Here is a 14,986-nt window from a genome sequence, read left to right as displayed (position 1 = left end):
TTCCACTAGCCAGCATGTCACCATTTTCTCTGGTGAACATGCTGTCCTTTGGTGCAAAAGCTGGTGACTTGTCCACAGCAAATTGATATACCTTCTTTTTATGCAACACCTACAACACATCCTAAGATCTTAGTAGGGCAATATAGGCAGAGTTTTCCTGTCCTGAAGACATTCTCAAATAAACACACTGAGGCTTGTATTAATTACAAAGGCTCAGCCAATAGCTCAGGCTTATTACTAACTCACTCTTACATTTTAAGTTAACCCATATTCCACGTGGCAGTACTTTTACTAACATGGCACATTCATCTCCTGTTCCCTCTGCGTCTGGCTGGCAACTCCAGACTCTGCCCTTCTTCCTCCCAGCATTCTCCTCGTCTGGCTCTCCTGCCTAACTTTATCCTGTTCAGCTATTGGCCAGTCAGCTTCTTTGTTAAACCAATCACTGCAACATATATTCACACAGTGTTAAGGACTATTCCACAGCAGGGCAAGATCTGGAATGAAATTCCAAGTGTTCATCCTCTGATTTCTTCTTCGAGGCTGACTCCTCCATTCATTTATCCGTTTGCAAATCAAAACCTGACGAGGTGGTTTCTTGGGCGAGAAGGGCTCAGCTTCGAGAATTCTGGGACCAAGGCCTGGTGCTTTGAACTTGTTGTTCATCTGCCTCTGCTTTGCTGTCCCGTTGCCCATCACAGCCCTTGCTTGCTGTTCAGTGTACAGTATGGGAGTCTGGGGGAATCTCATCCCTAAAACAGATACTTATTCCTCTGTTGTCCCCGCTGACTTCATGAAATGTTCATATGTGAGCGCTGAGGAAGACACTGAAAATATAGACTTGTGCTTAATTAAGCCAACGGCACATGTACCGTGCCTGGTGTACTGCCCGCGAGGCAACAGATTTTAAAAAGTCCTTGGGAGCAAGAATTGGCGAAGAGAATGAAATGAGAACGCATCAGGGGATAGTGGAGGTTGGGTAAAGGATGGGCAGCTCAAGAAGCTTTCTCTAGAAGCCGTAGGCAAGCTGTGAAGAAATCAGTGGGCCACACCGCCAAGGCAGTTGTCTTTCGCTCCCATACGGATGAGTGACTTGAACCACATCCTAAGAACCAGGAGGAGTATAAGGAAGTGGTCATCACGTCCAAACTGTGAAAGCATCCTCCATCTCCTGAGCAACCAAGGCATGTACCATAATTAACCCTTTCAACCTGCCCAAAGGAAAGGACGTTGGTGAAGCAACTTCTCCATGCACGCCCCTTGCCCAGCAGGTCCAAGCCTTTCACCAAGGAACCCCTAATGGACATCATCTGAGGAGTAGGAAGGAAGAGATGGCCCTGCAGTTATCAAGATCTCCTGTGACCAAGATCTCCACCAGACCCAAGTAATAAGATTCATTTGGACAGCTCCATGGGGAGTAAAAGAAGGATGGATGCTTCTGGTCCATCTGCTTGTCACTGGACTCCAGACTGAGTACCCTGTCCAGTATGAACTACTGGGTTCAGTTTTATTAAACAATGCCTTGTTGACTTAGACGATGCCAATAAGTTGTCATAGGCTGTAAAAGCTGGTTCTGGAGATGGGCTCTGACGCACCCACATCAGACAAAAACATGTCTACCTCAAAGTGGTGGACAAATTTTCCTCAAAGTTTCCTCACAGATAAATTAATTTTATTATATTTCCCTATATAATTTAGATTCAACTTTCTGGACTTTTGTTTGTTTGCTTTTGAGACAAGGTTTCTTTGTGTAACAGTCCTGGCTGTCCTGGAACTCACTTTGTAGACCAGGCTGGCCTTGAACTCACAAAGATCTGCCTGGCTCTGCCTCCCAAGTGCTGGGATTAAAGGCGTGCGCCACCATCACCAGGCTTCAACTTTCTCTTGTTATACAATATCTTTTCTGTTTCACAACTGCCATCTACATACCTCCAGCTGTGCCTGCCTTAAATGATTTATTATATATTTGGATTTGTTATATATTGTTAACCCTTCATTGAAGAAAGAAATGGACAAGGCCATTCTAGCCAATTGTATACAATTAGGGCCTCAAGGTTTGGGGGGAAAACAATACACACACACACACACACACACACACACACACACACACACAACTTAAAAGGGGCCCCCACTTATGCAGGTAAGGAAAAACTATCATACATAAATACATACTGTCTAATTTTCCTCCAGGGAAAATTTCTCACAACAGATAGTAATTTTGTTAATCATGTCTCACAATATTAAGAAAGGTTAAAATGTCTGAATGTTTCCAAAACTGGAAAGAAAAAAAAAAAACAAGTAAGAGGTCCTCAATGACTTAGAATGAGGGTTAAAAACCATAAACAGCATGGCTTGTCATGTAAGGCTACAATTACAGGTCAGCATTAAAGATCTTTAGTTCAGACGACTTTTGCCATTCGAGTTCTTGTTTACAAAGAATGTTCCCTCATCCAAAACCATTGATATGTCTAAAGCTCTTGTTAAGATGTAAACTCCTTCACTCAGGATCTGTGAGACCAAACAAAACCATAAAAATTTAAAACCAAGTCACAAAAAGTCCAAATAAGTTCCACAAGGTTTGCAGAGGATGTCTTGAGGCAAGTTTGTTAATTCTTAAAGTGATGGTACTCTGTCCATGTTGACAAAAACTGACTTTAAAATGTATGTCTAATCACTTATGTCTTTATTAATGTCGTTAAGCTTTAACCCTTTGGAGAAACTGAGTCACAACAGTAGCTATGGTAATGATTATCTGTACATATTTTTATTTTAAAATATTTTTATTTTATGTGTATGGGCATATCGTCACCATGAATGTCTGTCTACACACTATATGCATGTAGTGCCCACGGAGGCCAGAGGAGGAAACCAGATCCTTTGGAGCTGGAGCTACAGTCAGCTTTGAGCCGCTGTGTGGGTGCTGGGAATTGAACCTGGGTCCTCTGAAGAGCAGCTGGTGCTCTTTACTGCTGAGCCATCCCCCCCACTCCATCTTTATCCTTACGAAAACCATCTTGACTGTTCTCTCCTATGATTATATTCTTTATGATAAAAATGAGCTTGCTTAAACTGGGCAGTGGTGGTACACGCCTTTAACCCCAGCATTCAAGAGCCAGAGGCAGGAGGACCTCCGGGTTCGAGGCCAGCCTGGTCTACAGAGCAAGTTCCAGGACAGTTGGGGGCTACCTTCAGTTTTGTGAATCCAATCCTAGGGAGCTGTGGTGGCTAGCCCTCTGGAAAGCACTAGAGTCGACAGTAGCATGAGCCCGAAGTGAAGAAGGAGCACTATTAGCCCTGTCCCCAAATGTCCCTTGAGTCCCCTGGAAGGGGCACTCAAAGGGGCTGGTGAAGTTTTCCAGTCCACATACCTTCTTCCTCAGGCAGGGTTGTTCTCATTACCCCGTGTGTGTGGTGGATCCATGGGATGACACTGTGACTTAGAGTTTGAATGAGTGTCCATGGTTCAGCCTGCTGTGCCGACTCGCCCTTTGGTAGAGCGAAATATTTACATGGAGCTCCCCTGGGGATTCGTAGAGAATCAGGTATTGAGCTCTTGGCCCTGAGATTAGCTTTGCTAGGAGGAGGAAACATGAAGACCGTGATAAAGGCGTGGCCAGTTTGAGCTAGCATGCAGGTCCCATGCCAGTCAGTAGGCTTAGGTACAAGATGCCTCTGTTTACGGCACCATCTTACGTCAGTTTGGGAGACACTGAGTGCAGAGTAATTGCTATTTGCCTCTCCATTGCTCGAGTTATTTAGAATGTGGATACAGACTCCAAGATCCCCCATTGGGAAAGAGAATCCATCCCTCTGTCATGTGAGAGACAAGGAGTGATCCATCTTCCCTGTAGATAAGGAGGAGGTTTCACTGGTCCAGCCTGAACAGCTGGGAACAGGAGTGACAGACTCTGGCATTTCCCCACACATCCTTCTCCTGCGTTGAGGCCAGCATGCAACTTACTCCTGATGGGGTTTGTGTCCCATCCACCACCCAGCTATTTGATTTGTTTAAAAAAAATAATTTATGTCTGGCCACACATTCCAATAACAGCCTGTCCGTGTAGATGAGAGGTTCTCAACCTTCCTAATGCTGTGACCCTTAAAAACAGTTCCTCATGTTGTGGTGACCTCCAACCATAAAATTATTTTGTTGCCATTTCATATCTGTAATTTTGCTACTATTATGAATTGTAATGTAAATATCTGATATGCAGGATAGCTGATATTCCACCTCTGTGGATGGGTCTTTTGACACTCCCTCAAAGGGGTCGAAACCCACGGGTTGAGAACCACTGTTGCGGAGGGGCCATTTCTCCCGATCATTCCAGGTTTGTCCTTGGGTCCTTAAAGTCTAAGCTGCTTAACTCGGCTGTCAGATGACCGCCATTCAAAATCAATTTGCCTCTGGCTGCTGCGCTGAGGGCTGGACCTCAGTAATGCAGCCCACAGAGGGGTTCACACTGTCCTGTAGGAACAACGCCCCTGCTTTTACATCAGCAAATCAAAGCTTGCTAGGGATGGGGGCCCAAAGGCTCAGGGACCAGGTACTAAAACTCCAACTGTGATTCTTGTCCTCTGGTTGGCTCCTGAGTCCACCCATCCTGGCTCCTCCCACACTCACCTCTTCCTCTGGATCCCTCTTCATGCTCACAATTTTTTTTTTTTTTTTTTTTTTTGGTTTTTCGAGACAGGGTTTCTCTGCGTAGCTTTGCACCTCTCCTGGAGCTCACTTGGTAGCCCAGGCTGGCCTCGAACTCACAGAGATCTGCCTGGCTCTGCCTCCTGAGGGCTGGGATTGAAGGCATGCGCCACAGCCGCCCTCATGCTCACACTTTTGCCTTGTCTTTTAAACCTTTCACAGAAGCTCCTCTTGGGTCACCTCACTGCTGTCACTTGGTCTATCCCACAAGACCAAACCAAAGCAATACTTCTTTTAGAGTAGAGTCACTCCAGACTTGGAGCCCCTAGAATCACTGCACCCCCAACCAGGAGGAAGTAGCTAGAGAGAAAAGTGACATCTCTATCATTTGTATAGAAAGGGTCTGGAGGGCTGGAGAGATGGCTCAGAGGTTAAGAGCACTAGCTCCTCTTCCAAAGGTCCTGAGTTCAATTCCCAGCAACCACATGGTGGCTCACAACCATCTATAATGAGATCTGGTGCCCTCTTCTGGTGTGCAGACAAACACGTAGTCAGGATACTGTATACATAATAAATAAAGAAATCTTAAAAAAAAGAAAAGGATCTATAATAAAGGACACCCCCCCCCAACACACACACACCCTCATCCTATACCAAAGTCAAGACCCTGAAACCTAGCTCAGAGTTCCAGGAAGCCAGATGTTTAGGGACTGTGGAAGAAAAGCAGCTGCCCCCTACCCCAGACACCTGGTGTTTGCAAAAGGAGACAACAGATCCTGTAGTTTCCAAAACAGCTTGTTTAAGGGAACTAGCTACCTCCCCATTCTGTCCCAAATGAATTCCCACCTCCTTCTGCCCCTAAGCTACAAAATCCCCAGCTTGAAGCATGTTATCTGCAGTCTCCTGAACTCTGCTCACTGAGTGACTGGGTCCTGTGCCCTGTCCAGGGGTGTGGTCAGAACTTGAGAAGGCGCCTCTCTGGCATTAAATAAAGCCAGCTTCAGCTGTTTGAGGTCATCTGAATTCTCATTTTTGTTTCTCCCCACAAACTTAATTCTTACATATTCTCATAGAAAGTGTAGATTTTTCAGTCATCTTTGGGATGGGCCAACCTCTTTTCCCTGGGTGAATTTATGTTGGGATATGCCAGCATTATATTGTCAAACTCATGAATGGGTTGCATGGTGTTGTCCAGGGACCTGTGCCCCTCTGCCCCAGCACACAGACAGACACATGTGGCCAATTTCTTGGTTGATCCTAGCAGCAGGTTATCTCATTCTCACATACTACGTGTGCTTAGTCATAATAGTTGAATGAGTCTGTCACGATGACACACATCTGTAATCCCAGCATTTGGTACGATGAGACAGGGGGATTGATAGCACAGGCAAACCTGGGCTACACAGGGGACCTTAATCTTAAAAATACAGTTGAGTGAATATATGAAAAATGAAAATACTGAGGCTTATCAACCTGATGAACAGGCCCAGTCTACAGCATAAAATCTTAATTTTGTTTTTTGTTATTTGAGACAGGGTTTCTCTGTGTAGCTTTGCGTCTTTCCTGGAACTCACTTGGTAGTCCAGGCTGTCCTTGAACTCACAGAGATTGCCTGCTCTGCCTCCCGAGTGCTGGGATTAAAGGCATTCGCCATCACTGCCCGGCAAAAATCTTAATTGTGATTTAGGAATTTCTTGTTAAACACTGGGATGAACTGTGAGTGGGATTAGTGATCCTGTCTAAAGGTGGGGGTGGAGGGGTGCAGTAGATGACTGAGTAGCTCCAAAAAGCCCCCACCCTTTTTAAAGTTTTTTTTTCTTTCTATTAAGAGATTTTCTATTCATTTTTACATATCAACCACGGATTCCCCTGTCCTGCTTCCTCCCACCACCACTCCCGCCCTTTCTTTCTTTAAAATTTTTTTCTTTTATTCTTCTTTCATACATTACATCCCAACTGCAGTTTTCCTTCCTCCATTCCTTCCAGTCTCCTCCCCACACTTCCCCTCTCTCCCAGATCCATTCCACCTCCGTTTCCCTTCAAAACAAACAAAAAGAACAAGCCTTCCAGGGATATCAACTGAACATGGCATAACGAGTTACAGTAAGACTAGGCACAAACCCTCATATCAAGGCTGGATGAGGCAACCCAATAGGAGGAAAAGGGTCCCAAGAGCAGGCAAAAGAGTCAGAGATTACCCCCCCCCCACACACACACTCCAACTGTTAGGAATCCCACAAGAACATCCAGCTACACAATCTATTCAGAAGACCTAGCTCAAATGCTTGGCCTATAGGGAGTGGCACTATTAGGAGGTGTGGCCTTGTTGGAGGAAGTGTGTCACTACAGGGGCAGGCTTTGAGGTCTCATATGCTCAAGCCACACCCAGTGTGGGACACAGTTCACTTCCTGTTGCCTGTTGATCAAGATGTAGAACTCTCAGCTATCTTTCCAGCACCATGTCTGCCTGCATGCTGCCATGTCCTACCATGAGGATAATGGACTAGCTATCTGAAACTGTAAGGGAGCCCCAATAATGTTTCCCTTTATAACAGCTGCTGTGGTCATGGTGTCTCTTCACAGCAACAGCAACCCTAACTAATACAGTCTGTGGTTATCAGAAAAGCCCTTTAATCAAAGACTCAGTATCCAAAGTTCCTAAGCAGGTAAGTTTGACGATTTCTTCAACAAAATGCTTAAAAGGCAGTCTCTTGAAGCTCTCAGCACTGAGTAGTAGTTAAGCTCAGGTACCCAGCACCCCTTAGCATCTGACTTTTAACCATGGCTTCCATTTTTATTAGCCATGTCAACCTTGGGAAAATGACTTACCCTATCTGTGTCTCATTTTCTTTGTCCATAAAATGGAGGTAATAACATCACAGGCCGTCTAATATCATTTCAAGGATTAAGGAAAAACCCAACACGTGGTGCTTTGTAGAAGGATTCATAAAGTACTAATTTTTAAGTGGCAGGTATCTTATGTCCTTGCATGTTTGTGGGTTCAGATTGTCTACCTGACAGAAGATGAGATAAGACAGGGATAAGCTTAGAGTTATGTGGTATTGAGTAATAACCAAATCAAGTCTCTGGACCTGGAGAGACGGCTCAGCAGGGAAGGGTGCTTGCTGCCAAGCCTGCCTACCTGAGTTCAGTTCCTGAAACACACTGGCGAAAGGAGAGAGCTGACCTCTGCAAGCTGTCCTCTTGCTTCTGATGTGTGTTGTGACATATTGCACGCCCACATATACACACCAAATAAATTAATGCAAAAGCATTTTTAAAAAATGGAATGTTTTATCAGAAGAAGGGATAAAGGACGTGGCAATTATACTGTGATAAGTATTTACCAAACAGATTTCATGAAGCATTTTTGAGTATTGTCTCTATATAAGGCCTGAAGACTTAGGCTTTCTTATTTTGCATAGTCTTAAAGTTAATCCTAAAACTCCATGTTAGAGGGAGCCGAACTTGAAGAAGTTAAGGGACTGACTAAGATTCCTGTCCTGGTCAGGGTTTCTATTGCTGTGATGAAACACCATGATTAAAGTAACATGAGGAAGAAAGGGTTATTTGGCTTACACTTCCACATCATGGTTATCATTGAAGGAAGTCAGGACAGGCTCTCAAACAGGGCAGGAACCTGGAGGCAGGAGCTGATACAGAGGCCATGGAGGGGTGCTGCTTACTGGCTTGCTCCTCATGGCTTGCTCAGCCTGCTTTCTTCCTTCCTTTTTTCCTTCCTTCCTTCCTTCCTTCCTTCCTTCCTTCCTTCCTTCCTTCCTTCCTTCCTTCCTTCCTTCCTTCCTTTCTCTCTCTCTCTCTCTCTCTCTCTCTCTCTCTCTCTCTCTCCCTCCCTCCCTCCCCCTCCTCCCTCCTCCTCCTCTGCTTTTTTTTGAGACAGGGTTTCTGTGTATAACCACTCTGGCTGTCCTGGAACTCAGCCCGCTTTCTTATAGAATGCAGGCCCTCTACCCAGTGGTGGCACCATGAAAAATGGGCAGGGCCCTCCCCCATCAATCACTAATTAAGAAAATGCGCTGCCGGCTTGTCTACAGCCCAATCTTATGGAGGTATTTTCTTACGCAAGGTTCCCTCCTCTCAGATACCTTTAGCTTGTGTCCAGTTCATAGAAAACTAGCCAGCACAATCCCAAAGCTTGTGAATTGCAGCAGCAGAATGCAAATGGCTTCTGGTTCATTTTTCAAATTTTATTTAAAAAAAATTGTTGCTGTTATTATTTGCATGTGCATGATGCATGTGTGTGTGTGTGTGTGTGTGTGTGTGTGTGTGTGTGTGTGTGTGTAGCTGCAGATTGTGGCAGTATGTTTGTCCTCCATCACCATGACAAATACCTGAGATCATTAACCTAAGGGGTTTACTCTGGCTTCTAGTTTCATTTCATGGTCACTTGGCTTTGTGGCTTTGGGACTGTTGTAGCCCTGTATAGCATGGGGAAAGTGAGGTCGAAGAGGCATGAAGGTACTGACCTATCTCTTTCAAGGGCAGGTCTCCAGTCACCTAACTTCCTTTTACTAGGCTTTACCTACTGAAGTTTCCACCACTGCCTGATAAATACCACAGGTTAGACCATGCCAAGCACACCAGTCTTTGGATGACACTCAAGATCAAAACAGTGAGAAACAGGAAAAGGACATAATGCTGTTCCCAGAAATCCCCCTCTCTGATCTCTGGGGTGCTACCTGGTTGATCCCCTTACCAAAGCGAGCGTGCCTCTCCTAAGAGAGAGCCAACCTCTTTCCCAACTAGAGCTCGTTTTAAAAGTCACCGCCAGCCGAACTACAAAGGGCCAGGGACCCTCACAGTCTTTGCTTTAGTTCTTTTACATTACAAAAGTAGAAATTGCTAGAAAAGGGTTTTGTCCAATTTAGGTATTTCTTTCTGTAGGCTCTGAAAGAGAGAGTAGAAGTCACCTTTCAGAATGTTTGGTCCTGAAGTCAAGGTTTGGGTGAATATTGCTGAAAATCTAGATGTTACGGGTTGGGTGTCAGTATGCTTAGTGTGCATGAGACCCTGGGCTGTATCCCAGCACTGCAAACTACTTTTCTTTTATTATTATTATTATTATTATTATTATTATTATTATTATTATTATTATTTGTTTTTTAGAGACAGGGCTTTCTCTGTGTAGCCCTGGTTGTCCTGGAACTTGCTCTGTAGACCAGGCTGGCCTCAAACTCACAGAGATCTGCCTGCTTCTGCCTCCCACGTGCTGGGATCAAAAGCATGCACCACCACCACCTGGTGTGACTCTGTGTGTGTGTGTGTGTGTGTGTGTGTGTGTGTGTGTGTATTGGTTTTTCAAGACAGGGTTTCTCTGTGTAGTTTCAGTGCCTGTCCAGATCTTGCTTTGTAGACCAGGCTGGCCTTGAACTCACAGATATCTGCCTGGCTCTGCCTCCTGAGTGCTGGGATTAAAGGTGTGCGCCACCATTGCCTGGCTGTGACTGTATTTTTATACTTAAATATGCAATAATAGGTTCTCCACAGAAAAATCTTTAAATCTTTTATCTCATCCTACAGACTTTTTAGTGTGATCCCCTCCCTACACCTCCAGCTTTTTTGATATCTCTCTGTGTGTGTGTGTGTGTGTGTGTGTTCGTGTGTTGCTACACCAACTCTTATTTGTCTTTGAAGCTCTTCCTAACATTCTTCCGTGCCCAAAGCATCTTAGGCATACTTCTGGGTCTTGGGCAGAATCTTTCAATTCCAAATCCAATACTTTCTCCTGCACACTTGTAACTTGGAAGCGTGTCGCGGTATCAGGATAGAAATCTGGTTTAATTCAACAAATGTTCATTGAAACAAGGACCAGCTATAAGCTGCAGTTTGACTGTGACGCTAGACTGAGCCTTGAGACCACTGATGGCCTGGTGTTGTGTCAGCTGCAGGGCTAACTCGAATAAGTTAAAACCAGATGCTAATAGCCAAGTGCTCCCACCAACGACCAGCAAGCTATCACACATTCTAGCTGCCCGGGTGAATCCAGAATGCTCTCGTCTGATTTGGGTGCCATCGTGATTTTGCAAACTGTAGTTTTGCTACCGTGTAGCAGGTTTGACCATGCCCATGCCCAGAACTGGAGAAGAAAAGAAGTAGTTCCCTGACCCCTGGAAATCCCCTTTGTTCTCCATGACAATCTCTGAGAACAATGTGGGTACCAACCCCTCACAACCTACTCTTAGTAAAAATCCAGTCCTGGACCTTGGAGGGGATGCATTTATATCCTGGGCTCTTCTCCATCCATTGACCATTGAGTAAAATGTCCAGCCTGCTCTAGAACTGTTTGGTTATTTGTTGTTGGTGTTGTGTAGGAAAACAGCTGGTTCTAAAAGAAGCAATGGAAACACATTAGGAACAAAGAGCCCCTGATATCTGTCACTGGGTTTTGACTCCTTTGTATCCTCCCAAGTTTCCATGTTTAGAGGTTGATGTGGGATGTTCTGTATGCTGTGAATCTACATTGCTCTAATTGGTTGATAAATAAAATGCTGATTGGCCAGTAGCCAGGCAGGAAGTATAGGCGGGATAAGCAGACAAGGAGAATTCTGGGAAGAGGAAGGCTGAGTCAGGAGATATCAGCCCACCGCCCAGGGAGCGGCATGCAATGGCACACAGGTCAAACCACAGAACACGTGGTGACATATAGATGAACAGAAATGGGCCGAGTTTAAGTGTAAGAGCTAGTCAGTGGCAGGCCTGAGCTAATGGCTGAGCAGTTTTAATTAATATAAGCCTCTGTGTGTTTACTTGGGTCTGAGCGGCTGCAGACTGGGCGGGACACAGGAAAACTTTCAGCTACAAGAGGTGGGGGCCTTTGGGAGGTGAATGGACTGTGTAGGCTCTGATATAATCAATGGCTCAGCACGCTGACAGGTTCACAGATGAATGGGTTTTGGAGGAGGGGTTTTGTACTCACTGCTCCTGACCTCCGTGATGAGCCGGGCAGCTTTGCCCCACTGTGTACCTGCTGCCTGCCGTGATAATCCATGGAGCTAGTGACCCTGGACAGAGAACTCTCCCTTCCCCTCCTCCTGACAATTATAGAGCAGGGAACTCTCCTGTGCAGTGTCAGATGATGAGAGGGAGCTCTGGTGTCTATCTCTAGGGGCCAGGAGCATTCTGCCTCGCCCAGTTGTGACAGAAATTGTGTTCCAGGTGTTGCCAACTGTTCGTCTCCACCTCTGTGTATGGTCACAGACGTGTCCCAGCTGAGAAGCACCAGTGTGAGGTTTTAAAAGTGAGGGATTGCTGGGATTAAAGGGGAGACCTTGCCTTGGAGGAGGTGGGAATAGAGGGAGGATTGGGGGGGAAGGCTGGGGTGTGGGAGGAGGGAGGACAGGGGAATCTGTGGCTGATATGTAAAATTAAATTAATTATAAAATAAATAAATAAATAAATGTGAGGGATTAAGAACAAGAAGGCATCCTCTTGCAGGCTTCCCAAGTATGATATGTTTGTACTGCTGTGGCTTTTCGTGGACTGTATCGCAAGAGTTGAGAATGGTGGAGACGTGGGCCCGGGTTCGTGGAAGGAACATGTTCGCTTTCCACTACGGTGATAAAAAATACCTAAGGTAAAGAACTCAAAGGAGCGAAGGTTTATTTTGGTTTGTGGCGTCAGAGGTTTCATCTGTGACTGCTGGGTCACATTGCTTTTGGTCTGGTAGGTACAATATGTCATGGCAGGGATGTGTGGTGGGAGGCGATTAATGTGCCCCATGCTGACTGGGAAGGAGCCAGAGAGGAGAGAGGAGAGCAAGGGACCAGGGCTCTATTAACCCTCCTGAGAGCACTTCTCTAGTGACCTAACTTCCATGAGGTCCAGTGCCCCGATGGTTTCCCCACGCCCCAACCTGGTGACTGCCTTTGGGGGCGTATGGAAGATCCAAATCCACAGAGCCCCTGAGGAATTCCAGAGGAAGATGGCTGATGGGAAGGGTGAGTTCCTATAGAACTCAAGAGAACAGAACCCACTGTCTAGGGTGGCAGTTTTCAGTCTGTGAGTTGTGACCCCTTTGGCAAACCTCCATCTCCAAAAATATTTATATTATGATTCATAACAATAGCAAAGTTACAGTTACAAAGTAACAACAAAATGAATTTTATAGTTGGGGGTTACCACAACATGAGGAACTGTATTAAAGGATCACAGCATTCGGAAGGTTGAGAAGCCCTGGTTGCTGATTGGTGATGGGGTGAGATGGAACATTTGTGTGACGTAGGAAATACATATGTCTAGCCCATCCTCCTGAACCAAATTCCAAAGAGACGAATCACGTGCTCCTTGGGAAGATCAAGCTTGGGGAGAGGTTGGGCTGTAAATCCTGGGAGGGAAGACTTTAATGCACTTGGAAATCAGGCCTGAAATACTCATAACGTTTGTCAGTCCACATTTCAGTGTTCTTAAGTAAGTGTGCAGGGCGTGGGGAATGAAATATGGCAGGTATTTGATTTAAAAAGCCTGCCCAGATTTAATGTCCTGATAAAATGTATTAAATCTTTTAAGGTTTTAATGAATCTAGTATGTGTTTCATAAATCAAGAACTCTGCTAAGCCGTCTCCTGGTTTAATAAGAGCAAACTAGGAAATTGCTGTAAGCAGAAGCAAAATGCATTTATATCACACTGAAAAGTAATAGATTTTTAAGCTGAGGGGGTCTTTCTGGCCCTCTTAAGCTGTTTGCTTATTACATTGCTCCAACTCCTTCAAATATTAAACCACAGGCAAGCATGTGCTTAACCGTATCAAGATGTGGACCAGCACAAAGGTAAATATTATTTGTAAGAGCGAAGAAAACAAAACCAGTGTTTCCTTAACGCCTTAACCCTCAGATGAGGGCCATCTTGATTTCTGAACTTAAGCTTGGCTTTGTGGATCTACATTAAGGGGAGGGTTAAAATAGTTTTTGATTCCCCCCCTCCCCCCATCAGTTCTTGGGGTGGTACCCAAGGACCTGTTCATGTTACTAAGCCAGTGCCCAATGTCCTAGCTGAAGCAGGCCCCTTACTTCAGAAATCTTTATGAATGGTTTTAAGCGTTCTTTCTCGGATTGCTTCTCCATTCTCACCCCCCACCCCCACCCCCCACCCCCCACCCCGTAACACATCGCAGACTGACATGGTAAGTATGTAAAAATCAGTCTTGAGATTTACAGCTGCCCGGAGTGGTTGTCAAGGGTGATGGACCCGGATGCAGCTGTCCAGAGCGAGCCTTCAGACAATCGTTTGCCTTGTTTCCGCCGCCTAGGCTATGGTGCTTGTCTCCATTCCCCTTCCTCCTTCTAGCCCGACTGCCCGGGTGGGGAGAGGCCTTGGGGATTGGGGCGTCACAGATGGGTATCTCCAGCAGGCCAAGCCAGCGCTCCACCACCCAGCTTCCTTGGTAGATGGGTGAGGTTCCGGGTGAGATGGTGGTTGGGGAGTTGGGGGAGGTGGTGTTGGAGGAATGAAGTGTGTGTGTTGTGGGGGGGGGTGTAGGGCTTGAACATTCCAGCGCACAAAAGCTGGCAAGGCTCGTGAGCTCTGCAGGGGACGGAGCGGGCTCCATAAAGCTCAGTGTGGAGAAGCCTGTCCAACCTCATTAGCTGTCACGGGCAACAATACTGATCTGGCAATAAAGGCGATTCCAAACCTGTTGGTCATTAATCACCCGCCTGACAGTTGCGAATGGAAGTGGAAAAACTTCACCCCCTCTCCCTTACCGACCCCCCTTCCTCTGGCCCACTGGAGTTTAGAGTTACCTCCGGGTAGATGTGTGTTCCCTGTTACGCCCTAGTCTCTTCTCCCGTGGCTTTTCCAGGGTCCCTTTCAGCGTAGAGAGGCCACAGGATGGTCAGCGTCTGGAAGCCCGACAGTGACTCTGCACACAAGGATCAGAGAGGAATGAGGAAGTTGAAAGGGGGTGGCCTCCAGAGCCTGCCTTGTGTCCTTGGCAACCATGAGATCTGGAGGATTGTCATCAGTTCCCTAGGCCACCTTTCCATACCCCCCTGGTCCTCTGGCACACCTCCTCCTGGTCTTCGGCCACCGAATGCCAGCATACTTTCTTTGACGTTCCTTTCCTGGCCCCGCCACCCCCAACTAAGCAGAATCTGTTCTCAGAACTCCTTCATCTCCATGTTTTCCATCCCAGAGGCCCCTGTTGTTCCCAGCTTCATTCCGGGTAGGGGCATACGGTGAAAAGTGATGTCTGGTGTGTGAGAGGTAAAGTGTGTGTGTGTGTGTGTGTGTGTGTGTGTGTGTGTGTGTGTGTGTGTGTGTAGCGGGGAGATGGAGGTGTGTAGGAGCCCCTGAAGTCTCACAAGGAAAGCAGCTTGGCTACATGCTCT

The 14,986-nt window shown here is 46.1% G+C and overlaps 1 protein-coding gene across 1 annotated transcript in view; it reads right to left on the bottom strand.

Moving 5' to 3' along the window:
• Positions 1-14,513, bottom strand: part of Erlin2 (ER lipid raft associated 2) — a 37,472-nt gene extending 22,959 nt beyond the window's left edge. The window contains exon 1 of the mRNA XM_037211670.1: positions 14,399-14,513. The gene's annotated coding sequence lies outside the window, so the exon portion shown is untranslated. The remainder of the gene's footprint in view (positions 1-14,398) is intronic.
• Positions 14,514-14,986: the final 473 nt, after the last annotated feature.

Source organism: Peromyscus leucopus, chromosome 17, assembly GCF_004664715.2.
Source record: "Peromyscus leucopus breed LL Stock chromosome 17, UCI_PerLeu_2.1, whole genome shotgun sequence".
In the NCBI taxonomy this organism is placed as follows: Eukaryota; Metazoa; Chordata; class Mammalia; order Rodentia; family Cricetidae; genus Peromyscus; species Peromyscus leucopus.
This window is presented reverse-complemented; position numbering and strand designations above follow the sequence as displayed.